This window comes from Paralichthys olivaceus, chromosome 24, assembly GCF_024713975.1.
Source record: "Paralichthys olivaceus isolate ysfri-2021 chromosome 24, ASM2471397v2, whole genome shotgun sequence".
Taxonomy (NCBI): domain Eukaryota; kingdom Metazoa; phylum Chordata; class Actinopteri; order Pleuronectiformes; family Paralichthyidae; genus Paralichthys; species Paralichthys olivaceus.
Genome location: NC_091116.1, coordinates 9,758,014 through 9,782,601, shown reverse-complemented (window position 1 = coordinate 9,782,601; position 24,588 = coordinate 9,758,014). Strand labels below are relative to the sequence as shown.

At 43.9% G+C, this 24,588-nt stretch overlaps 1 long non-coding RNA gene and 6 other non-coding genes across 7 annotated transcripts in view; all 7 read right to left on the bottom strand.

Moving 5' to 3' along the window:
- The window catches only part of LOC109638887 (uncharacterized), an 82,157-nt gene extending 81,365 nt beyond the window's left edge, over window positions 1-792 (bottom strand). Inside the window, exon 1 of the long non-coding RNA XR_011240520.1 lies at window positions 492-792. This is a non-coding gene — a long non-coding RNA (uncharacterized lncRNA). The remainder of the gene's footprint in view (window positions 1-491) is intronic.
- Window positions 793-3,810: 3,018 nt separating this feature from the next.
- Window positions 3,811-3,882, bottom strand: trnad-guc (transfer RNA aspartic acid (anticodon GUC)). The gene has a single exon. It is a non-coding gene; the product is annotated as a tRNA-Asp (tRNA).
- A 375-nt stretch (window positions 3,883-4,257) lies between these two features.
- trnag-gcc (transfer RNA glycine (anticodon GCC)) lies at window positions 4,258-4,328 on the bottom strand. Its single transcript has one exon. It is a non-coding gene; the product is annotated as a tRNA-Gly (tRNA).
- A 5,719-nt stretch (window positions 4,329-10,047) lies between these two features.
- On the bottom strand, window positions 10,048-10,119 carry trnad-guc (transfer RNA aspartic acid (anticodon GUC)). Its single transcript has one exon. It is a non-coding gene; the product is annotated as a tRNA-Asp (tRNA).
- Window positions 10,120-10,508: 389 nt separating this feature from the next.
- Window positions 10,509-10,579, bottom strand: trnag-gcc (transfer RNA glycine (anticodon GCC)). Its single transcript has one exon. It is a non-coding gene; the product is annotated as a tRNA-Gly (tRNA).
- A 2,846-nt stretch (window positions 10,580-13,425) lies between these two features.
- Window positions 13,426-13,498, bottom strand: trnak-cuu (transfer RNA lysine (anticodon CUU)). Its single transcript has one exon. It is a non-coding gene; the product is annotated as a tRNA-Lys (tRNA).
- Window positions 13,499-13,780: 282 nt separating this feature from the next.
- trnam-cau (transfer RNA methionine (anticodon CAU)) lies at window positions 13,781-13,853 on the bottom strand. Its single transcript has one exon. It is a non-coding gene; the product is annotated as a tRNA-Met (tRNA).
- Between the last annotated feature and the right edge of the window lie 10,735 nt (window positions 13,854-24,588).

The following is a 24,588-nucleotide window of genomic DNA, read 5'->3' as shown; positions in this document are numbered from 1 at the left end:
ATGTAATGCATCATGTGCAATAATTTGCTTTAATTGTTAGTAAGTTATGAAAACAGGGTAGGTAAACTGTTCATTCATAAATAAAGTCCAGCTCAACAAGTTTCACACTGCAGCAGCTACACTAACGTTATTTCTGAAACAATAATCTAATAAAACATTAATACTGAAGTTACTCACAGTAACGTAGTCAAGTCAAATAGGTTGGCGAGCTGAACAACTTTACATAACATTAAATATCTAACTTGATGATATTCACTAAACACAGTCGCCATCAGTTTAAAAGATTTATCACCATGAACTCTAACGCTCCTCTCTCCGCTGTGTGGACGCTTCATGTCGGGTTAATAACTCCCATCCCTCCCGTTAGCATCGCCGTTACTGCTGGTATCTTGCCTGGAGGTTAGCGGAGCTAAGCTAACCAGCCAGGTACAGACACAATGATACCTGCTCATCACTACTGACACGTAAATCAAAGACAGTACTTTACTCACCACAGACACTGCAGCACAGACGTCTTCCACTTCTCCGTCAGGACAATCAGCCCAACAACAAACGATGATATTCATCCGACATGTGAGTGAAAACTCCTCCACAGACTCGTGCTCGGTGACGGGGATTAGCCTGTTAGCTCAGGTGAAGCCGAGCAGACCTCAGGCTAACAGCCAGAGTGAAGAGCTAACGGTGACGTCACGTGTCAATCAAGTGATAATTATTCATAATTTCAAACCTCTATATTATCTAAACGAGCGAGTTAGAAAAAAATTCACCCCCCCCAGAGTTGTCATGGAGGAAGAACTTACTGATTGAGACTACCGTTTTTTGAACCAGGCTGTAAACACGTTTAATTCTGCTCTAAAGTCGGGCTTTTTAACATGGGAGTCAATGGGAATTGACTCCCTCTTGGAGCCAGCCTCAAGTGGCCACCCAGTGAACTGCAGTTATTTGCACTTCCGTATTGGCCTCAGAGCTCAGCCCGGGATGTTGCCGCTTGGCTTTACCATCGAGAGCATCCTTACAAGCTGTTTTACAGGTTGGTATGGGAACTGCTCTGTTGCGAACCAGATTGTTTGATTGATTGATTCGATTGTGAAAATTAATATTCGACTGTGGAAAAAACACATCAGCGGCTGTTTTGCGAGTGGGTGCACTGCATGACAGGTGAGACCACAGGAGTTGCACTTGCACAGCGTGACTCACTGTTGAAAGTCAGACGCGACCAGGCGGGGTTTTATAGCCGAAACACGGGCACTTCAGATCCTTCTCCCTGCGACCCTCTGTTCAGCAGGCAGCAGTCTCACTCATTCACTCACATACACACCCACATACACACACACTACAGCTCTGGCTGACGTGCCCCCTAAACTACAGAGACCTGTTATTACCAACCGTTTTTAACAAATTGTTTATTTAAATCAGTATTCGCATTGCACATAGAGAGGGGGGGGGTTACGGTCTAAGTTTTACGGTACCTGGGTATCAATAGGTTCAACAACAACGCCCCCACCCCCAGCGGACCCTCCACTGCCTCTACGACTGCCTCTACTGCTTCTCAGAGCAACAACCCCCCACCTCCCCCCATCACCCTCTGCCCCACACCACACCCGTCACCATCTTGGGGGTTGATGATGCAATCATCTACCTGCTGCAGAAGGCCTACTCCTCCCTGGACAGTCCCAACACCTCAGACCGGATCATGTTTTTCGATTTCTCCAGCGCCTTCAACACCATCCAGCCCAGACTGCTGAAGGCCAAACTGGAGGGCACGCGGGTGAGTGCTCCCCTCATCACTTGGGTCGATGACTATCTGACGGGCAGGCCACAGTTTTTGAGATTACAGAACTGTGTGTCTGATCAGTAACATCAGGGCCCCCCAGGGAACTGTACTGTCCCCCTTCCTCTTCACCACATACACTGCTGATTTTAAGCACTGCACTGAGTCGTGTCATCTGCAGAAGTTCTCTGATGACACGGCCATTGTGGGGTGTGTTGAGGGCGGGGGGAGGCTGAGTACAGGGACCTGGTCGACCGCTTTGTGAAGTGGTGTGGGGAGAACGGCCTGCAGCTCAATGTGGAGAAGACGAAAGAGATGGTGGTGGATTTCAGGAGGAACAAGCCCGTGCCCTCTCCTGTCTGCATCGGTGGGACGGATGTGGAGGTGGTACCTGCTTACAAGTACCTGGGTATCACACTGGACAATCAACTGGACTGGTCCACCCACACAGAGGCCGTCTACAAGAAGGGCCTGAGCCGGCTTTACTTCCTGAGGAGGCTCGGGTCCTTCAATGTCTGCAACAAGATGCTGCACATGTTCTATCAGTCTGTTGTGGCGAGCACCATCTTCTTTGCTGTGGTGTCCTGGGGTGCGGGCATCAAGACAAAGGACGCCAACAGACTGAACAAAATCATCAGGAAAGCTGAGTCTGTGGTTGACTCTAAGCTTGTCACCATGGAGGAGGTGGTGGAGAACAGGATGCTGGCAAAACTGCTGGCAATCATGGACAATCCCTCTCACCCCCTCCACAAAACACTGGACAAGCTAAAGAGCAGCTTCAGCCACAGGCTCATCCAACCCCGCTGCTTTAAGGAGCAATACAGGAAATCATTAATTCCAACCGCAATAAGACTATATAACTCATTTACCTCTGTCAGAGCCACCATCACAGAACTGCACTAATATACCTGTCACCCTTGCACCATGTACCCTGTACTACACTACGCCCCATATACTGGAACATTTACTTCTTTGATGTGTTAATTTAAACCATTTTGATATTACAGACCATTTTATACATTAATATTGTCTTTTGCACACTCTGGAGGAGGTGGTGGAGAACAGGATGCTGGCAAAACGAACATTCCCAAATCAGAAGCGCTGGATAAATGGCGAGGTCTGAGCCAAACTCAAAGCTCATGCTGTCGCGCACAGCGCCGGTGATTTGGATGAATACAGGAACTCCAGGTATGCGCTCCGGAGAGCTATTAGCAGTGCTAAAAGATATTTTTTGAAAAAAGTGGAGTCTGACTACAAGGGCTCCAACGCTAGAAACATGTGGTCTGGACTAAAAACTATAACAGTCTATAAAAGAACAAGTGGTGCCGAGGAAGTGCGTGCATCTCGCCCAGATGAACTGAACACATTTTATGCACGCTTTGAGAGACCCCCGGCTGTGGAGGTACAGAAGGCTCAGGATCCCTGCCCCTGCCCCCTGGTTTCATCCAGTGCAGATGTGTGCAGATCCCTAAAAAAGATCAACACACATAGGGCTCCTGGGCCTGACAGCATCCCTGGCCATGCTCTCAAGGTGTGTGCAGTTCAGCTGGCAGAGGTGTTCCCAGATCATTGGGGATGTTGGTCTTGATGTGGGAAAGCACAAGTCTCTAAAAGCACTTCATTGCAATTGGTGTCAGGGCTATTGGGCAATGGTCATTGAGGTCTCTGACAGTTTATTTTTTTGGCACAGATGTATGTAGGTGATGAAGGTGGATTTGAGGTATGTGGGGACCACAGACTGTTGCAAGAAGAGGTTAAAGATGTTGGTAAACACCCCTGCTTGTTGGTCGGCACATGATTTCAGGGTTCAGCCTGATACTATGTCTGGTTCTGGTGCTTTGGTGATGTCTATCTTCAACAGAGTGGATCTCAGTAAGCGTGGTGTCATGGCTGGTCGGTGAAGAGTTGTTCCAGACTGTCTCCTACCTGTAGGCAGCATCCCGTGCTCTGAGCTGAGTCCGGACATTCCTGTGCAGCCATGGTTTCTGGTTTAGGAACACCTTTTCAAAAGAGTCCTGCAGCAATAAAAAAAGTGCTCTCTCCCCGTCGGGGAATTGAACCCCGGTCTCCCGCGTGACAGGCGGGGATACTCACCACTATACTAACAAGGAGGTGTCTTTGTAACTCGCTTATCCAGATCAGGAACAGACATGTGCCTGAAAGAGTGTAAAGACACCTACAAGAGGGCCTGTGCCACCGGACACAATCTACAGCTGCCGCTTCATCAGCTGAGGGAGGGATGTAGACAGTCACATGAGGCTGCTCTCGCGAAACATCCAGCTGCTCCCCACAAGCGCGCAGAGTCCATCTTATTCCCCAGAGACCTCACGTTTCCCATAATGGTTGCTATCTTACAGCTCATATTATGAAATGCATTGAATTTCAGACATTGGCACATCAAAAGCCACGAATGCCTTCTTTCTCTTGAACAAGCAAAAGTGATTTTTTTGATCAGGCATATTCATGTATAAAAGTTAAAAGTATGTTGCATTGGCCGGGAATCGAACCCGGGCCTCCCGCGTGGCAGGCGAGAATTCTACCACTGAACCACCAATGCTCACATGACAAAACATGTTTTTGCGGGACGTGTTCAAAGAAGCTACCAACAACATAAGCCAACAGTATTGACTTGGAAGAATACAGAATCTATCTTCTGCAAAAAAAAAAAAAATGTATCAAGTCCAAGGAGGGGCTGTGTTGATGACTGTGAGCTGAACCTATTGAAGATTTTGCCTGATGACCCTGAAGAAAAATCACCTCTCTTCAGACATCATGGTGAACTTCTACCGCTTTACCATCGAGAGCATCCTTACAAGCTGTATTACGGGTTGGTATGGGAACTGCTCTGTTGCGAACCAGATTGTTTGATTGATTGATTCGATTGTGAAAATTAATATTCGACTGTGGAAAAAAACACATCAGCGGCTGTTTTGCGAGTGGGTACACTGCATGACAGGTGAGACCACAGGAATTGCACTTGCACAGCGTGACTCACTGTTGAAAGTCAGACGCGACCAGGCGGGGTTTTGTAGCCGAAACACGGGCACTTCAGATCCTTCTCCCTGCGACCCTCTGTTCAGCAGGCAGCAGTCTCACTCATTCACTCACATACACACACACTACAGCTCTGGCTGACGTGCCCCCTAAACTCGCAACATACACTCCCACTACCTTCAGCTCACATCACCTACAGAGACCTGTTATTACCAACCGTTATTAACAAATTGTTTATTTAAATCAGTATTCGCATTGCGCATAGAGAGAGGGGGGGGGGTTTACTCAGACCGTAACTTGGACCGTAAACTTAGGGTTTACGGTCTAAGTTTTACAGTTAGTTCATTTACTTATTGGGATGAAGGAGATCACCGGCTTCCAGAGGAGAGGTGAGGGAGCAGCTGGGAATGAACGACGTGCGAACGAGCTGAACATGTTCTTCAATAGGTTCAACAACAACGCCCCCACCCCCAGCGGACCCTCCACTGCCTCTACGACTGCCTCCACTGCTTCTCAGAGCAACAACCCCCCACCTCCCCCCATCACCCTCTGGAGAGGTGTGCGGCAGTCAGCCAGGGGGGAAGTGGGAGGTATAGTCTCAGGGGTGGGGGGGGGCTATCTCCGTGGAGCAGAGTTCAGTAGGGTGACAGCCACAGAGATGAAGCTGTTCTTGAGCCTGCTCGTACGGGAACGGAGGACCCTGTAGCGCCTCCCAGAGGGGAGGAGAGCAAACAGTCTGTGGCTGGGGTGTGAGCTGTCCTTGGTGATGCTGCGCGCCCTCCGCAGACATCTCTTGCTCTGGACAGCCTCAATGGTGGGAAGAGTGGAACCGGTGATGCGTTGGGCAGTTTTCACCACCCTCTGCAGTCTTTTTCGGTCGGCGACAGAGCAGCTGCTATACCATGTTGTGATGCAGTTAGTGAGAATGCTCTCAATGGTACAGCGGTAGAAATTCTCCAGAATCTGAGGAGACAGATGGGCCTTCTTCAGTCTCCTCAGGAAAAAGAGACGCTGGTGTGCCTTCTTGACTATTGATGAGGTGCTAAGGGTCCAAGAGAGGTCCTCAGAGATGTGGACACCCAGGAACTTGAAGCTGGCAACACGCTCAACCTCCATCCCGTTGATATGGATGGGGGTGTGTGCGTCATCTTTCTTCCTGAAGTCCACAATAAGCTCTTTGGTCTTCATGGTGTTGAGGGCCAGGTTGTTGTCAGCGCACCACAGCGCCAGATGCTGGACCTCTTCTCTGTAGGCCGACTCATCGTTGTCGCTGATGAGGCCAATCACCGTTGTATCGTCTGCAAACTTGACAATGGTGTTGGAACCATGTACAGGTATGCAGTCGTGGGCGAAGAGGGAGTAGAGAAGAGGACTTAGCACGCAGCCCTGTGGCACGCCTGTGTTCAGGGTGAGGGTTGAGGAGGTGTGGTTCTCTAACCTAACAGTCTGGGGTCTGTTGGTTAGGAAGTCCAGTAACCAGTTACAGAGGGAGGGGTTGATACCCAGGTGACTGAGTTTCATGATCAGTTTGGAGGGGATGACAGTGTTGAAGGCTGAACTGAAGTCAATGAACAGCATCCTCACATAGCTGTTTTTATTGTCCAGGTGAGAAAGGGCAGAGTGTAATGCCGTGGAGATGGCATACTCCGTGCTCCTATTCTTACGGTAGGCGAATTGGAAGGGGTCCAGTGTGGGTGGTAAGCAGCTTTTGAGGTGAGCCAGGACCATCCTCTCGAAGCACTTCATGATGGTGGGGGTCAGTGCAACAGGGCAGAAGTCATTGAGGCTCACTGCAGTGGAGTGTTTTGGCACCGGCAAGATGGAGGTATTTTTAAAGCAGGCGGGGACAGTAGCTTGGGCCAGAGACAGGTTGAAAATGTCAGTCAAGACCTCAGCTAGCTGCCCAGCACAGGCCCTGAGCACGCGTCCGGGTATGCCATCAGGGCCAGCGGCCTTGCGTGCATTTATCCTGCTCAGTGCAGCACACACGTCGGTGGAGGAGAGTGTAAGGGGTTGGTGGTCTGAAGTGACCACAGCCTTGATGGCAGCCTCCTGGTTGTCCCTGTCGAAGCGTGCATAAAAGCTGTTTAACTCGTCAGGAAAGGAGGCAGCACTGTTTTGGGGGGTGGTTCTAGTGGGTTTATAGTCTGTTATGGCCTGGATGCCTTGCCACATGCGTCGGGGGTCAGAGTTGTTCTTAAAGTGCTCCTCGATCCTGAGCTTGTGGCAGTGCTTGGCCTGCTTGATGCCCCTCTTCAGGTCAGCCCTGGATGAACTGTAGGCCTGAGCATCACCTGACCTGAAAGCGGTGTCTCGTGCCTTCAGTAGTAGACGGACCTCTTTGTTCATCCATGGCTTCTGGTTTGGGAAGGTAGTGATGTGTTTAAGGGTGGTGACACTGTCGATGTTCATGTTAATGAAGTCCAGAACGGATGAGGCATAGGAATCAATGTCCGTGTGGGAGTCCAGTGTGGCTTGAGTGGCAAACACACTCCAGTCCGGGTGTTCGAACCGAAGCTGTAGTGCAGAGTCTGCTCCCTCTGGCCACACTTTGACTGTCCTCACTGTGGGTTTCACACGTTTGATGAGTGGTGTGTATTTGGGGAGAAGGAACAAAGAGAGGTGGTCAGACTGACCTAGGTGGGGGAGGGGGACTGCCTTGTAAGCATCAGCCATGTTGGTATAAACCTTGTCCAAAGTCTTGTCTCCTCTCGTAGGGCAGGAGACATGTTGAAAATTGGGGAGTACAGTCTTCAGGTTAGAGTGGTTAAAGTCACCCGCAACAATAAAGGCTGCCTCAGGATGCAAAGTCTGTTGCTTGCTAATGGCAGAATGCAGTTCTTTCATTGCCAGCTTAACGTTAGCATCTGGGGGGATATAAGCTGCAGTCACAACAGTAGATGTGAACTCTCTGGGCAAATAGAACGGTCTACACCTAAACTAACACCTAACCATGAGATATTCAAGGTCAGCAGAACAGTGACTCTCGATGATAGCAGTGTCCGTACACCAAGCTTTGTTAACATAGATGCATAGTCCACCGCCTCTGGTCTTACCGGAGTCCTCTGTTGTTCTATCTGCCCGGAGGATGTAGCGCCCCGTTAGCTCGATGGCGCTATCGGGAACGCCGCTGTTGAGCCATGTTTCCGTGAAGATCATGACGTTGCAGTCCATAATCCATTTATGAGTGGTGATCCGCAGCCGCAGTTCATCCATTTTATTCGCCAGAGACCGGACATTGGCGAGGAATATGCTGGGTAGAGAAAGCCGGTGAGGAGTTAGCTTTAGCCTAGCTCGTAGCCCTCCTCGCTTACCCCGCTTTTGCTTACGGTCTTGACGCCGCCTGTGAGCACTTCCGGTCGGCGTAGCTGGGTTGATAGCTACCGCTGTCCTGGAGATCTCTGGGATGAGCCGGAGACCGTCGATAAAGTGGTCGGAATCGCACGATCCGATATCCAAAAGTTGCTGACGACTATATGAGATATTTGCGAGACTGTTCTTAGTGATCAGACTCAAAACAAATAGGCAGAAAACAACTATTTTGCAGATTCTGGAGAGACGCTGCGACGCGTTGTTCACGCGCCGCCATCTTGTCATGTTGTCATCAAGTCTGGACTACACATCACAGTCAGCCAGGTGAGGAGAGAGCTGGAGAGGCTCAAACAGAGGAAAGCTGCTGGACCGGACCGCATCAGCCCTCGTGTGCTGAAGGCATGTTCCAGCCAGCTCTGTGGAGTTCTCCAGCACCTCTTCAACCTGAGCCTACACCTTCAGAGAGTGCCAGTGCTCTGGAAAACATCCTGCCTGGTCCCAGTGCCCAAAAAAGGACGTCCTGCTGCACTGGAGGACTACAGGCCGGTGGCACTGACCTCTCATATCATGAAGGTCATGGAGAGACTGGTATTGGCACACCTCAGACCGCTGGTGTGCCCATCACAAGACCCCCTGCAGTTTGCATATCAGCCCCATGTTGGGGTTGATGATGCAATCATCTACCTGCTGCAGAAGGCCTACTCCTCCCTGGACAGACCCAACACCTCAGTCCGGATCATGTTTTTCGATTTCTCCAGTGCCTTCAACACCATCCAGCCCAGACTGCTGAAGGCCAAACTGGAGGGCACGCGGGTGAGTGCTCCCCTCATCACTTGGGTCGATGACTATCTGACGGGCAGACCACAGTTTTTGAGATTACAGAACTGTGTGTCTGATCAGTAACATCAGGGCCCCCCAGGGAACTGTACTGTCCCCCTTCCTCTTCACCACATACACTGCTGATTTTAAGCACTGCACTGAGTCGTGTCATCTGCAGAAGTTCTCTGATGACACGGCCATTGTGGGGTGTGTTGAGGGCGGGGGGGAGGCTGAATACAGGGACCTGGTTGACCGCTTTGTGAAGTAGTGTGGGGAGAACGGCCTGCAGCTCAACGTGGAGAAGACGAAGGAGATGGTGGTGGATTTCAGGGCCCCTGCCCTCTCCTGTCTGCATCGGTGGGACGGATGTGGAGGTGGTACCTGCTTATAAGTACCTGGGTATCACACTGGACAATCAACTGGACTGGTCCACCCACACAGAGGCCCTCTACAAGAAGGGCCTGAGCCGGCTTTACTTCCTGAGGAGGCTCGGGTCCTTCAATGTCTGCAACAAGATGCTGCAGATGTTCTATCAGTCTGTTGTGGCGAGCACCATCTTCTTTGTTGTGGTGTCCTGGGGTGCGGGCATCAAGACAAAGGACGCCAACAGACTGAACAAAATCATCAGGAAAGCTGAGTCTGTGGTTGACTCTAAGCTTGTCACCATGGAGGAGGTGGTGGAGAACAGGATGCTGGCAAAACTGCTGGCAATCATGGACAATCCCTCTCACCCCCTCCACAAAACACTGGACAAGCTAAAGAGCAGCTTCAGCCACAGGCTCATCCAACCCCGCTGCTTTAAGGAGCAATACAGGAAATCGTTCATTCCAACCGCAATAAGACTATATAACTCATCAACCTCTGTCAGAGCCACCATCACAGAACTGCACTAATATACCTGTCACCCTTGCACCATGTACCCCGTACTACACTACGCCCCATATACTGGAACATTTACTTCTTTGATGTGTTAATTTAAACCATTTTGATATTACAGACCATTTTATGAATTAATAGTCTTTTGCACACTCTGGAGGAGGTGGTGGAGCATCCCGTGCTCTGAGCTGAGTCCGGACATTCCTGTGCAGCCATGGTTTCTGTTTTAGGAACACCTTTTCAAAAGAGTCCTGCAGCAATAAAAAAAGTACTCTCTCCCCGTCGGGGAATTGAACCCCGGTCTCCCGCGTGACAGGCGGGGATACTCACCACTATACTAACGAGGAGGTGCCTTTGTAACTCGCTTATCCAGATCAGGAACAGACATGTGCCTGAAAGAGTGTAAAGACACCTAGAGGAGGGCCTGTGCCACCTGACACAATCTATAGCTGCCGCTTCATCAGCTGAGGGAGGGATGTAGACAGTCACATGAGGCTGCTCTCGCGAAACATCCAGCTGCTCCCCACAAGCGCGCAGAGTCCATCTTATTCCCCAGAGACCTCACGTTTCCCGTAATGGTTGCTATCTTACAGCTCATATTATGAAATGCATTGAATTTCAGACATTGGCACATCAAAAGCCACGAATGCCTACTTAATGTTTTTAACATCTCTTGAACAAGCAAAAGTGATTTTTTTTGATCAGGCATATTCATGTATAAAAGTTAAAAGTATGTTGCATTGGCCGGGAATCGAACCCGGGCCTCCCGCGTGGCAGGCGAGAATTCTACCACTGAACCACCAATGCTCACATGACAAAATATGTTTTTGCGGGACGCGGGACCGCATCAGCCCTCGTGTGCTGAAGGCATGTTCCAGCCAGCTCTGTGGAGTTCTCCAGCACCTCTTCAACCTGAGCCTACACCTTCAGAGAGTGCCAGTGCTCTGGAAAACATCCTGCCTGGTCCCAGTGCCCAAAAAAGGACGTCCTGCTGCACTGGAGGACTACAGGCCGGTGGCACTGACCTCTCATATCATGAAGGTCATGGAGAGACTGGTATTGGCACACCTCAGACCGCTGGTGTGCCCATCACGAGACCCCCTGCAGTTTGCATATCAGCCCCATGTTGGGGTTGATGATGCAATCATCTACCTGCGGCAGAAGGCCTACTCCTCCCTGGACAGTCCCAACACCTCAGTCCGGATCATGTTTTTCGATTTCTCCAGCGCCTTCAACACCATCCAGCCCAGACTGCTGAAGGCCAAACTGGAGGGCACGCGGGTGAGTGCTCCCCTCATCACTTGGGTCGATGACTATCTGACGGGCAGGCCACAGTTTTTGAGATTACAGAACTGTGTGTCTGATCAGTAACATCAGGGCCCCCCAGGGAACTGTACTGTCCCCCTTCCTCTTCACCACATACACTGCTGATTTTAAGCACTGCACTGAGTCGTGTCATCTGCAAAAGTTCTCTGATGACACGGCCATTGTGGGGTGTGTTGAGGGCGGGGGGGAGGCTGAATACAGGGACCTGGTCGACCGCTTTGTGAAGTGGTGTGGGGAGAACAGCCTGCAGCTCAACGTGGAGAAGACGAAGGAGATGGTGGTGGATTTCAGGGCCCCTGCCCTCTCCTGTCTGCATCGGTGGGACGGATGTGGAGGTGGTACCTGCTTACAAGTACCTGGGTATCACACTGGACAATCAACTGGACTGGTCCACCCACACAGAGGCCGTCTACAAGAAGGGCCTGAGCCGGCTTTACTTCCTGAGGAGGCTCGGGTCCTTCAATGTCTGCAACAAGATGCTGCACATGTTCTATCAGTCTGTTGTGGCGAGCACCATCTTCTTTGCTGTGGTGTCCTGGGGTGCGGGCATCAAGACAAAGGACACCAACAGACTGAACAAAATCATCAGGAAAGCTGAGTCTGTGGTTGACTCTAAGCTTGTCACCATGGAGGAGGTGGTGGAGAACAGGATGCTGGCAAAACTGCTGGCAATCATGGACAATCCCTCTCACCCCCTCCACAAAACACTGGACAAGCTAAAGAGCAGCTTCGGCCACAGGCTCATCCAACCCCGCTGCTCTAAGACTATATAACTCATCGACCTCTGTCAGAGCCACCATCACAGAACTGCACTAATATACCTGTCACCCTTGCACCATGTACCCTGTACTACACTACGCCCCATATACTGGAACATTTACTTCTTTGATGTGTTAATTTATACCATTTTGATATTACAGACCATTTTATACAATAATATTGTCTTTTGCACACTCTGTCTACATATTCTTACACTGATAGTATATTGTATAATCAAGTACTTATATTTATATCCTACTATATACTATATATCATAGCATATTATATCATACTCTGTATATTCTCTGTATATTCTTCGTATATATAAGTCTATATACACATATTTATACATGTGTACATGTTATTATTATTATATTATTACTACTACTATTACTATTATTATTATTATATATACTGTTGCTGCCATTATTACTATATACTGCTATTATATTGGTATAATATATTGTTATATTGTATACTATATATATATATATACTGTACTACTATTCTTATATACTGTCTAACAATAACATTACCATCATATCATCAGTACTATTACCATCATATTGCCACTGCACTACTTGTCTGCCTATTCATCTTGTGTTTCTGTTTTTGTTCTTTCTACCTCAATGTTTTGTTTTGTTCTATTGTATTGTGTTTTGTTGTGTTCTGATATACGAGCTGCTATGACGACTTAATTTCCCTCCGGGATGAATAAAGTAATCTATCTATCTTATTTTTTAATGTGTAGGTATGTTTTATGTTAAAACTGAAATAAAAAATACCTGTGCAAGTAGTTATGTCTCGTTGTTTTAGTTTGTCCTCCTGTTATTGACATAATGCGCATGCGCATATATTCGAATGGTTCGAACCTATGTGTTTTTTTAGAGCGAATATTCAAATGTCATTTTGGAGAAATATTGACAGCCCTAATATATACCTACCTACTGTAACATATATTTATTCACTGTTTAGCATATACATATACTTTAGCATCTGTAATATATATTTATTCACTGCTTAACATATACATATACTTTAGCATACTGTAACATATATTTATTCACTGTTTAAGCACTTCTGGTTGGATGCAAACTGCATTTCGTTGCTTGGTACTTGTGACATGTCCAATGACAAGTTGAATCTAATCTAATCTAATTTATTTATGCATTTATTTATTTATACTTAAGTCATTTCTGGTCCTCTATAGATTGTATCCCGTTACAGAAAAAAGCCAGCTTCTAGCCGAAGTTGGTGTACTTTCGACCAAATAAAAAGTATTTGCTTTAAATAAAAAGTTGTTGACTGTACTATAAAAGGTTTCAGTGCATTGGCCGGGAATCGTAATGTTTTGGCTCAAAGCACATTTATCATGTAACACTATCAAACAATAATATTGGCTACAACGACAATAAAAGCTAGCTGTTTCCACCTCAGAAAAGTAGCAAAATATATAGTAGCAATATTGAAGCATGGCGTCATAGGAAAATGTTTAAATTCTTTAGTTTTTCACATCATGGATTAATGTAGAAAATAGCAAGGATCCAGCAGGGGTGAAAAAGTTTATACGCCCAACGTGGGGCTCGAACCCACGACCCTGAGATTAAGAGTCTCATGCTCTACCGACTGAGCTAGCCGGGCTGTTTTCACCACTGAAAACGAAGGTGTTTTAACCATGTTCTTTCTAATTAACAAATGACTGCATTGCCGAAGGTAACATATCTACAATATGGTAGACTAAGGAAGACCTTGGCTCGGTTGAGAGTGTACTGGATAAATCTTTATCTGCTTTGCTAGCACATGGATAGTATTTATAAAATGGCACAATAAAATCCCTGCAGATCAGCATACAGAGACCACTTTGAAATAAAACTGAATTTTTTCTTCAACAAAGAAATACAGCAAAGAGAAATGCAAAACACATGCCCCGTGTGAGGCTCGAACTCACGACCTTCAGATTATGAGACTGACGCGCTGCCTACTGCGCCAACGAGGCGTACAGAACATTATCACAAGTTACATTTAAATATGTACTACAACTATGAGCAACAACAAAATATTACCACAGATTGCCTCAAATAAAAGAAATACTGCAAAAAATTGCGCTGCTTGCATTTCTCCAAAATGTCCACTAGGCGGTTTCCTGATTGCTTCATTCTACAAGTAGACCAGACACCACAATGATCACCTCTAACATCTCCTGCAATACACCAACGACACAGACATATGAGAACTTGTAAGACTGGCCTGTAAACAGATACAACTACACAGGGGAGTGTGAAAAAAGCTAAACCAGTTCATTTTGTATCCAAACCACACACATTATTCACATATCTATTATTTACTTATCATATTGCCATAAAAATAAGGAAACAAAAATGTTATTAGATGCCATATTACTATTATTGTGTACCCTATAATACCATAATATTAATATAATAATGACCACTATAATAATAAACATACATCTGTACAATGGTGAGGTGTGACCGTGACATAAACATGTTAACTTTATTGTTATATTTTGTTTCTTTTTTTTACTAAATGCACCTTTCAGTGGTAGCTGCTGTATTTTTGCCATACTTCATTGTGTGATGACATTAAAGGCATTCTATTCTATATATAATTTTGGGAAAGATCTTGCTTTGGGCCATGCCCAGGCCCAGAGGAGGGCGCTGGCCCGTACAGATCTTATGCCTCATCCTTGCTTGGACCACTCCCAGACCACTTGGGAGGGGGTCTGTCCATTTAGGAGGCGGGGAGTGTGGTGGAATGTGTCATGGGTGTGTGTATCCAGGTTGAGGTGTGTTTTGTAAAACATATTGCCATAAAAATAAGGAAACAAAAATGTTATTAGATGCCATATAACTATTATTGCGTACCCTATAATACCATAATATTGAATATAATAATGACCACTATAATAATAAACATACATCTGTACAATGGTGAGGTGTGACCGTGACATATGTATATTTAATTTTGCGTAAGATCTTGCAATGAGCCACGCCCAGGCCCAGAGGAGGGCGCTGGCCCATACAGATCCAATGCCTCATCCTTGCTTGGACCACTCCCAGACCACTTGGGAGGGAGTCTGTCCGTTGAGGAGCGACATTCAGATACAATTTAAGGTTTTTCCTTATTGTTCCTGTACAACAACAAAATATTACCACAGATTGCCTCAAATAAAAGAAATACTGCAAAAAATTGCGCTGCTTGCATTTCTCCAAAATGTCCACTAGGCGGTTTCCTGATTGCTTCATTCTACAAGTAGACCAGACACCACAATGATCACCTCTAACATCTCCTGCAATACACCAACGACACAGACATATGAGAACTTGTAAGACTGGCCTGTAAACAGATACAACTACACAGGGGAGTGTGAAAAAAGCTAAACCAGTTCATTTTGTATCCAAACCACACACATTATTCATATATCTATTATTTACTTATCATATTGCCATAAAAATAAGGAAACAAAAATGTTATTAGATGCCATATTACTATTATTGTGTACCCTATAATACCATAATATTAATATAATAATGACCACTATAATAATAAACATACATCTGTACAATGGTGAGGTGTGACCGTGACATAAACATGTTAACTTTATTGTTATATTTTGTTTCTTTTTTTTACTAAATGCACCTTTCAGTGGTAGCTGCTGTATTTTTGCCATACTTCATTGTGTGATGACATTAAAGGCATTCTATTCTATATATAATTTTGGGAAAGATCTTGCTTTGGGCCATGCCCAGGCCCAGAGGAGGGCGCTGGCCCGTACAGATCTTATGCCTCATCCTTGCTTGGACCACTCCCAGACCACTTGGGAGGGGGTCTGTCCATTTAGGAGGCGGGGAGTGTGGTGGAATGTGTCATGGGTGTGTGTATCCAGGTTGAGGTGTGTTTTGTAAAACATATTGCCATAAAAATAAGGAAACAAAAATGTTATTAGATGCCATATAACTATTATTGCGTACCCTATAATACCATAATATTGAATATAATAATGACCACTATAATAATAAACATACATCTGTACAACGGTGAGGTGTGACCGTGACATATGTATATTTAATTTTGCGTAAGATCTTGCAATGAGCCACGCCCAGGCCCAGAGGAGGGCGCTGGCCCATACAGATCCAATGCCTCATCCTTGCTTGGACCACTCCCAGACCACTTGGGAGGGAGTCTGTCCGTTGAGGAGCGACATTCATATACAATTTAAGGTTTTTCCTTATTGTTCCTGTACAACAACAAAATATTACCACAGATTGCCTCAAATAAAAGAAATACTGCAAAAAATTGCGCTGCTTGCATTTCTCCAAAATGTCCACTAGGCGGTTTCCTGATTGCTTCATTCTACAAGTAGACCAGACACCACAATGATCACCTCTAACATCTCCTGCAATACACCAACGACACAGACATATGAGAACTTGTAAGACTGGCCTGTAAACAGATACAACTACACAGGGGAGTGTGAAAAAAGCTAAACCAGTTCATTTTGTATCCAAACCACACACATTATTCATATATCTATTATTTACTTATCATATTGCCATAAAAATAAGGAAACAAAAATGTTATTAGATGCCATATTACTATTATTGTGTACCCTATAATACCATAATATTAATATAATAATGACCACTATAATAATAAACATACATCTGTACAATGGTGAGGTGTGACCGTGACATAAACATGTTAACTTTATTGTTATATTTTGTTTCTTTTTTTTACTAAATGCACCTTTCAGTGGTAGCTGCTGTATTTTTGCCATACTTCATTGTGTGATGACATTAAAGGCATTCTATTCTATACATAATTTTGGGAAAGATCTTGCTTTGGGCCATGCCCAGGCCCAGAGGAGGGCGCTGGCCCGTACAGATCTTATGCCTCATCCTTGCTTGGACCACTCCCAGACCACTTGGGAGGGGGTCTGTCCATTTAGGAGGCGGGGAGTGTGGTGGAATGTGTCATGGGTGTGTGTATCCAGGTTGAGGTGTGTTTTGTAAAACATATTGCCATAAAAATAAGGAAACAAAAATGTTATTAGATGCCATATAACTATTATTGCGTACCCTATAATACCATAATATTGAATATAATAATGACCACTATAATAATAAACATACATCTGTACAATGGTGAGGTGTGACCGTGACATATGTATATTTAATTTTGCGTAAGATCTTGCAATGAGCCACGCCCAGGCCCAGAGGAGGGCGCTGGCCCATACAGATCCAAAGCCTCATCCTTGCTTGGACCACTCCCAGACCACTTGGGAGGGAGTCTGTCCGTTGAGGAGCGACATTCATATACAATTTAAGGTTTTTCCTTATTGTTCCTGTACAACAACAAAATATTACCACAGATTGCCTCAAATAAAAGAAATACTGCAAAAAATTGCGCTGCTTGCATTTCTCCAAAATGTCCACTAGGCGGTTTCCTGATTGCTTCATTCTACAAGTAGACCAGACACCACAATGATCACCTCTAACATCTCCTGCAATACACCAACGACACAGACATATGAGAACTTGTAAGACTGGCCTGTAAACAGATACAACTACACAGGGGAGTGTGAAAAAAGCTAAACCAGTTAATTTTGTATCCAAACCACACACATTATTCATATATCTATTATTTACTTATCATATTGCCGTAAAGATAAGGAAACAAAAATGTTATTAGATGCCATATTACTATTATTGTGTACCCTATAATACCATAATATTAATATAATAATGACCACTATAATAATAAACATACATCTGTACAATGGTGAGGTGTGACCGTGACATAAACATGTTAACTTTATTGTTATATTTTGTTTCTTTTTTTTACTAAATGCACCTTTCAGTGGTAGCTGCTGTATTTTTGCCATACTTCATTGTGTGATGACATTAAAGGCATTCTATTCTATATATAATTTTGGGAAAGATCTTGCTTTGGGCCATGCCCAGGCCCAGAGGAGGGCGCTGGCCCGTACAGATCTTATGCCTCATCCTTGCTTGGACCACTCCCAGACCACTTGGGAGGGGGTCTGTCCATTTAGGAGGCGGGGAGTGTGGTGGAATGTGTCATGGGTGTGTGTATCCAGGTTGAGGTGTGTTTTGTAAAACATATTGCCATAAAAATAAGGAAACAAAAATGTTATTAGATGCCATATAACTATTATTGCGTACCCTATAATACCATAATATTGAATATAATAATGACCACTATAATAATAAACATACATCTGTACAACGGTGAGGTGTGACCGTGACATATGTATATTTAATTTTGGGTAAGATCTTGCAATGAGCCACGCCCAGGCCCAGAGGAGGGCGCTGGCCCATACAGATCCAAAGCCTCATCCTTGCTTGGACCACTCCCAGACCACTTGGGAGGGAGTCTGTCCGTTGAGGAGCGACATTCAGATACAATTTAAGGTTTTTCCTTATTGTTCCTGTACAACAACAAAATATTACCACAGATTGCCTCAAATAAAAGAAATACTGCAAAAAATTGCGCTGCTTGCATTTCTCCAAAATGTCCACTAGGCGGTTTCCTGATTGCTTCATTCTACAAGTAGACCAGACACCACAATGATCACCTCTAACATCTCCTGCAATACACCAACGACACAGACATATGAGAACTTGTAAGACTGGCCTGTAAACAGATACAACTACACAGGGGAGTGTGAAAAAAGCTAAACCAGTTCATTTTGTATCCAAACCACACACATTATTCATATATCTATTATTTACTTATCATATTGCCATAAAAATAAGGAAACAAAAATGTTATTAGATGCCATATTACTATTATTGTGTACCCTATAATACCATAATATTAATATAATAATGACCACTATAATAATAAACATACATCTGTACAATGGTGAGGTGTGACCGTGACATAAACATGTTAACTTTATTGTTATATTTTGTTTCTTTTTTTTACTAAATGCACCTTTCAGTGGTAGCTGCTGTATTTTTGCCATGCTCCATTGTGTGATGACATTAAAGGCATTCTATTCTATATATAATTTTGGGAAAGATCTTGCTTTGGGCCATGCCCAGGCCCAGAGGAGGGCGCTGGCCCGTACAGATCTAATGCCTCATCCTTGCTTGGACCACTCCCAGACCACTTGGGAGGGGGTCTGTCCATTTAGGAGGCGGGGAGTGTGGTGGAATGTGTCATGGGTGTGTGTATCCAGGTTGAGGTGTGTTTTGTAAAACATATTGCCATAAAAATAAGGAAACAAAAATGTTATTAGATGCCATATAACTATTATTGCGTACCCTATAATACCATAATATTGAATATAATAATGACCACTATAATAATAAACATACATCTGTACAACGGTGAGGTGTGACCGTGACATATGTATATTTAATTTTGGGTAAGATCTTGCAATGAGCCACGCCCAGGCCCAGAGGAGGGCGCTGGCCCATACAGATCCAAAGCCTCATCCTTGCTTGGACCACTCCCAGACCACTTGGGAGGGAGTCTGTCCGTTGAGGAGCGACATTCAGATACAATTTAAGGTTTTTCCTTATTGTTCCTGTACAACAACAAAATATTACCACAGATTGCCTCAAATAAAAGAAATACTGCAAAAAATTGCGCTGCTTGCATTTCTCCAAAATGTCCACTAGGCGGTTTCCTGATTGCTTCATTCTACAAGTAGACCAGACACCACAATGATCACCTCTAACATCTCCTGCAATACACCAACGACACAGACATATGAGAACTTGTAAGACTGGCCTGTAAACAGATACAACTACACAGGGGAGTGTGAAAAAAGCTAAACCAGTTCATTTTGTATCCAAACCACACACATTATTCATATATCTATTATTTACTTATCATATTGCCATAAAAATAAGGAAACAAAAATGTTATTAGATGCCATATTACTATTATTGTGTACCCTATAATACCATAATATTAATATAATAATGACCACTATAATAATAAACATACATCTGTACAATGGTGAGGTGTGACCGTGACATAAACATGTTAACTTTATTGTTATATTTTGTTTCTTTTTTTTACTAAATGCACCTTTCAGTGGTAGCTGCTGTATTTTTGCCATACTTCATTGTGTGATGACATTAAAGGCATTCTATTCTATATATAATTTTGGGAAAGATCTTGCTTTGGGCCATGCCCAGGCCCAGAGGAGGGCGCTGGCCCGTACAGATCTTATGCCTCATCCTTGCTTGGACCACTCCCAGACCACTTGGGAGGGGGTCTGTCCATTTAGGAGGCGGGGAGTGTGGTGGAATGTGTCATGGGTGTGTGTATCCAGGTTGAGGTGTGTTTTGTAAAACATATTGCCATAAAAATAAGGAAACAAAAATGTTATTAGATGCCATATAACTATTATTGCGTACCCTATAATACCATAATATTGAATATAATAATGACCACTATAATAATAAACATACATCTGTACAATGGTGAGGTGTGACCGTGACATATGTATATTTAATTTTGCGTAAGATCTTGCAATGAGCCACGCCCAGGCCCAGAGGAGGGCGCTGGCCCATACAGATCCAATGCCTCATCCTTGCTTGGACCACTCCCAGACCACTTGGGAGGGAGTCTGTCCGTTGAGGAGCGACATTCAGATACAATTTAAGGTTTTTCCTTATTGTTCCTGTACAACAACAAAATATTACCACAGATTGCCTCAAATAAAAGAAATACTGCAAAAAATTGCGCTGCTTGCATTTCTCCAAAATGTCCACTAGGCGGTTTCCTGATTGCTTCATTCTACAAGTAGACCAGACACCACAATGATCACCTCTAACATCTCCTGCAATACACCAACGACACAGACATATGAGAACTTGTAAGACTGGCCTGTAAACAGATACAACTACACAGGGGAGTGTGAAAAAAGCTAAACCAGTTCATTTTGTATCCAAACCACACACATTATTCATATATCTATTATTTACTTATCATATTGCCATAAAAATAAGGAAACAAAAATGTTATTAGATGCCATATTACTATTATTGTGTACCCTATAATACCATAATATTAATATAATAATGACCACTATAATAATAAACATACATCTGTACAATGGTGAGGTGTGACCGTGACATAAACATGTTAACTTTATTGTTATATTTTGTTTCTTTTTTTTACTAAATGCACCTTTCAGTGGTAGCTGCTGTATTTTTGCCATGCTCCATTGTGTGATGACATTAAAGGCATTCTATTCTATATATAATTTTGGGAAAGATCTTGCTTTGGGCCATGCCCAGGCCCAGAGGAGGGCGCTGGCCCGTACAGATCTAATGCCTCATCCTTGCTTGGACCACTCCCAGACCACTTGGGAGGGGGTCTGTCCATTTAGGAGGCGGGGAGTGTGGTGGAATGTGTCATGGGTGTGTGTATCCAGGTTGAGGTGTGTTTTGTAAAACATATTGCCATAAAAATAAGGAAACAAAAATGTTATTAGATGCCATATAACTATTATTGCGTACCCTATAATACCATAATATTGAATATAATAATGACCACTATAATAATAAACATACATCTGTACAACGGTGAGGTGTGACCGTGACATATGTATATTTAATTTTGGGTAAGATCTTGCAATGAGCCACGCCCAGGCCCAGAGGAGGGCGCTGGCCCATACAGATCCAAAGCCTCATCCTTGCTTGGACCACTCCCAGACCACTTGGGAGGGAGTCTGTCCGTTGAGGAGCGACATTCAGATACAATTTAAGGTTTTTCCTTATTGTTCCTGTACAACAACAAAATATTACCACAGATTGCCTCAAATAAAAGAAATACTGCAAAAAATTGCGCTGCTTGCATTTCTCCAAAATGTCCACTAGGCGGTTTCCTGATTGCTTCATTCTACAAGTAGACCAGACACCACAATGATCACCTCTAACATCTCCTGCAATACACCAACGACACAGACATATGAGAACTTGTAAGACTGGCCTGTAAACAGATACAACTACACAGGGGAGTGTGAAAAAAGCTAAACCAGTTCATTTTGTATCCAAACCACACACATTATTCATATATCTATTATTTACTTATCATATTGCCATAAAAATAAGGAAACAAAAATGTTATTAGATGCCATATTACTATTATTGTGTACCCTATAATACCATAATATTAATATAATAATGACCACTATAATAATAAACATACATCTGTACAATGGTGAGGTGTGACCGTGACATAAACATGTTAACTTTATTGTTATATTTTGTTTCTTTTTTTTACTAAATGCACCTTTCAGTGGTAGCTGCTGTATTTTTGCCATACTTCATTGTGTGATGACATTAAAGGCATTCTATTCTATATATAATTTTGGGAAAGATCTTGCTTTGGGCCATGCCCAGGCCCAGAGGAGGGCGCTGGCCCGTACAGATCTTATGCCTCATCCTTGCTTGGACCACTCCCAGACCACTTGGGAGGGGGTCTGTCCATTTAGGAGGCGGGGAGTGTGGTGGAATGTGTCATGGGTGTGTGTATCCAGGTTGAGGTGTGTTTTGTAAAACATATTGCCATAAAAATAAGGAAACAAAAATGTTATTAGATGCCATATAACTATTATTGCGTACCCTATAATACCATAATATTGAATATAATAATGACCACTATAATAATAAACATACATCTGTACAATGGTGAGGTGTGACCGTGACATATGTATATTTAATTTTGCGTAAGATCTTGCAATGAGCCACGCCCAGGCCCAGAGGAGGGCGCTGGCCCATACAGATCCAATGCCTCATCCTTGCTTGGACCACTCCCAGACCACTTGGGAGGGAGTCTGTCCGTTGAGGAGCGACATTCAGATACAATTTAAGGTTTTTCCTTATTGTTCCTGTACAACACCTTGAATCTGCCTGTGTATGATAGGTGCTTTATAAATAAAATTGCTATAAATCTCATACTATTTGAACTGACCTTGTATTTAAATATTTTTCACAATTTCATGTAAATATTCTGCTGCTGTGAATTTTACCTCTGGAGCTCACTACATTAGTGCCTTGTCTTCAACTATATCTGAATATGTTCACTGCTATAAACAACAGAAAACAGTTTATTTAAAATAAAAATACTCAAAGGCTCTTAACATGATAAAAACAGAGACAGTAAAAACAATAACAACAAGGTAACATTATAGCAGTTAAAAGACAGGTATTTTACATTAAAAACAATTATATTACATTCAAAACAATTATATTACATACATAAATGACAAATTGAGATTCAATCCTATTCTTATTCATTAGGAAATGGATGATAAACGCGAACCTAAAGAGTGTTGAGCGCCATCTAGTGAATTGGTGCAGTATAAACCCCACCTCCTCCATGTTAGTGGATTATACACGGAAAAAAATCTTCGCATACTATGTTATACTAGTGTAATATACTGTACATTGTTGTACTAGTGCATACAACTTAGTTAAATATAATAACAGGGGTTAAAAAAAAGACGTAATTGAAACAGGATCACTTTTGCCCAATTCAAAAATGGCGGAGACGTTCGCCCAAACGGCCAATGTCGTATCTGCGTATTTAATCCTGCGATTCTGATCTCAAATGTCATCTCCAAACTTTCCATTGAAACATGTACGAATCTATGAATTCCACACGTAGAGATTACACTCATAACCACCCGAACACTCCACAGGTTACATTTGATTGGCGAACATAAAACATCGCGTCGACATGGTTCTGAAGCAAAGAGGAAAATTAGCTTGTTAGCTAACGGCACCAACATGTGACGTCAGTTAACATAAAGTCGCTTTCAGACAAAATGGCACAAAATGGCAACATGTTGGTACACGTTATAGAATTAAAGTGATGTTTACTCACCTATTGGCAGCAGGACGTCGCATTAAACTGATGTTAACTCACCTATTGGTTTCAAGATGGGGATGATTTGAAGATGCCGCTGCTGAATTTTCTCATCGCAGTGACAGATGGAGCCCACACTCGCTTCTTCTCGACATCAAACTTCGAAAATGAACTTTTAAGAGAGGAACGGAGGAGGCAGCCGTCGTCGTGTCGAGGTCCCGCAGCTCCTGCGTGATCGCACCAGACTCCGAGGCACCTTCAATTAAACGGCGGCCAATCGAGGCAGTGCATCGGGATCACGTGGTGTAAGACTGATGCTGGGACATTGTAGCACAACCACCACAAACTGCGTCACATCATGTTTCACCAGCGGATAGACTTTATATCAGCAAACAACATTAACTTTCGTGGTGTATTTAACTCTTTTCTGATACTGATTGATCTATAATATCGCTGGTGCATATGGAATTCATTCTTGAATGCAATCCTACAGTAGTTTTTGTATTTTAGCTGCTTTCTTGTGGATTCTATTTAATTTTACAGCTTCAAGTGTCTAAAAACCGATTGAAGTGTAACAATCTGCCAAGTAGAACTCCCTCAGGTCTTACTTACTTACTTATTACTTCTTACTGATGACAGATGCAACCTGTGAAATGGATTTTGCATAATTCCAAGGGGTAATAAGGCAAGTAAATGCTGGGGGGAAAGGATTTAGAGTACTTCTGCAACATTGCAATACATTAAAGGAGAATATAAAGTTATGAGCTGGGTTTCAAGAAATATTCATATACTTGGGAGAGCTCAAACCTCTACCGAGGCTCAGCAGTCCCCTTATGAAACCACATTTAAATTCA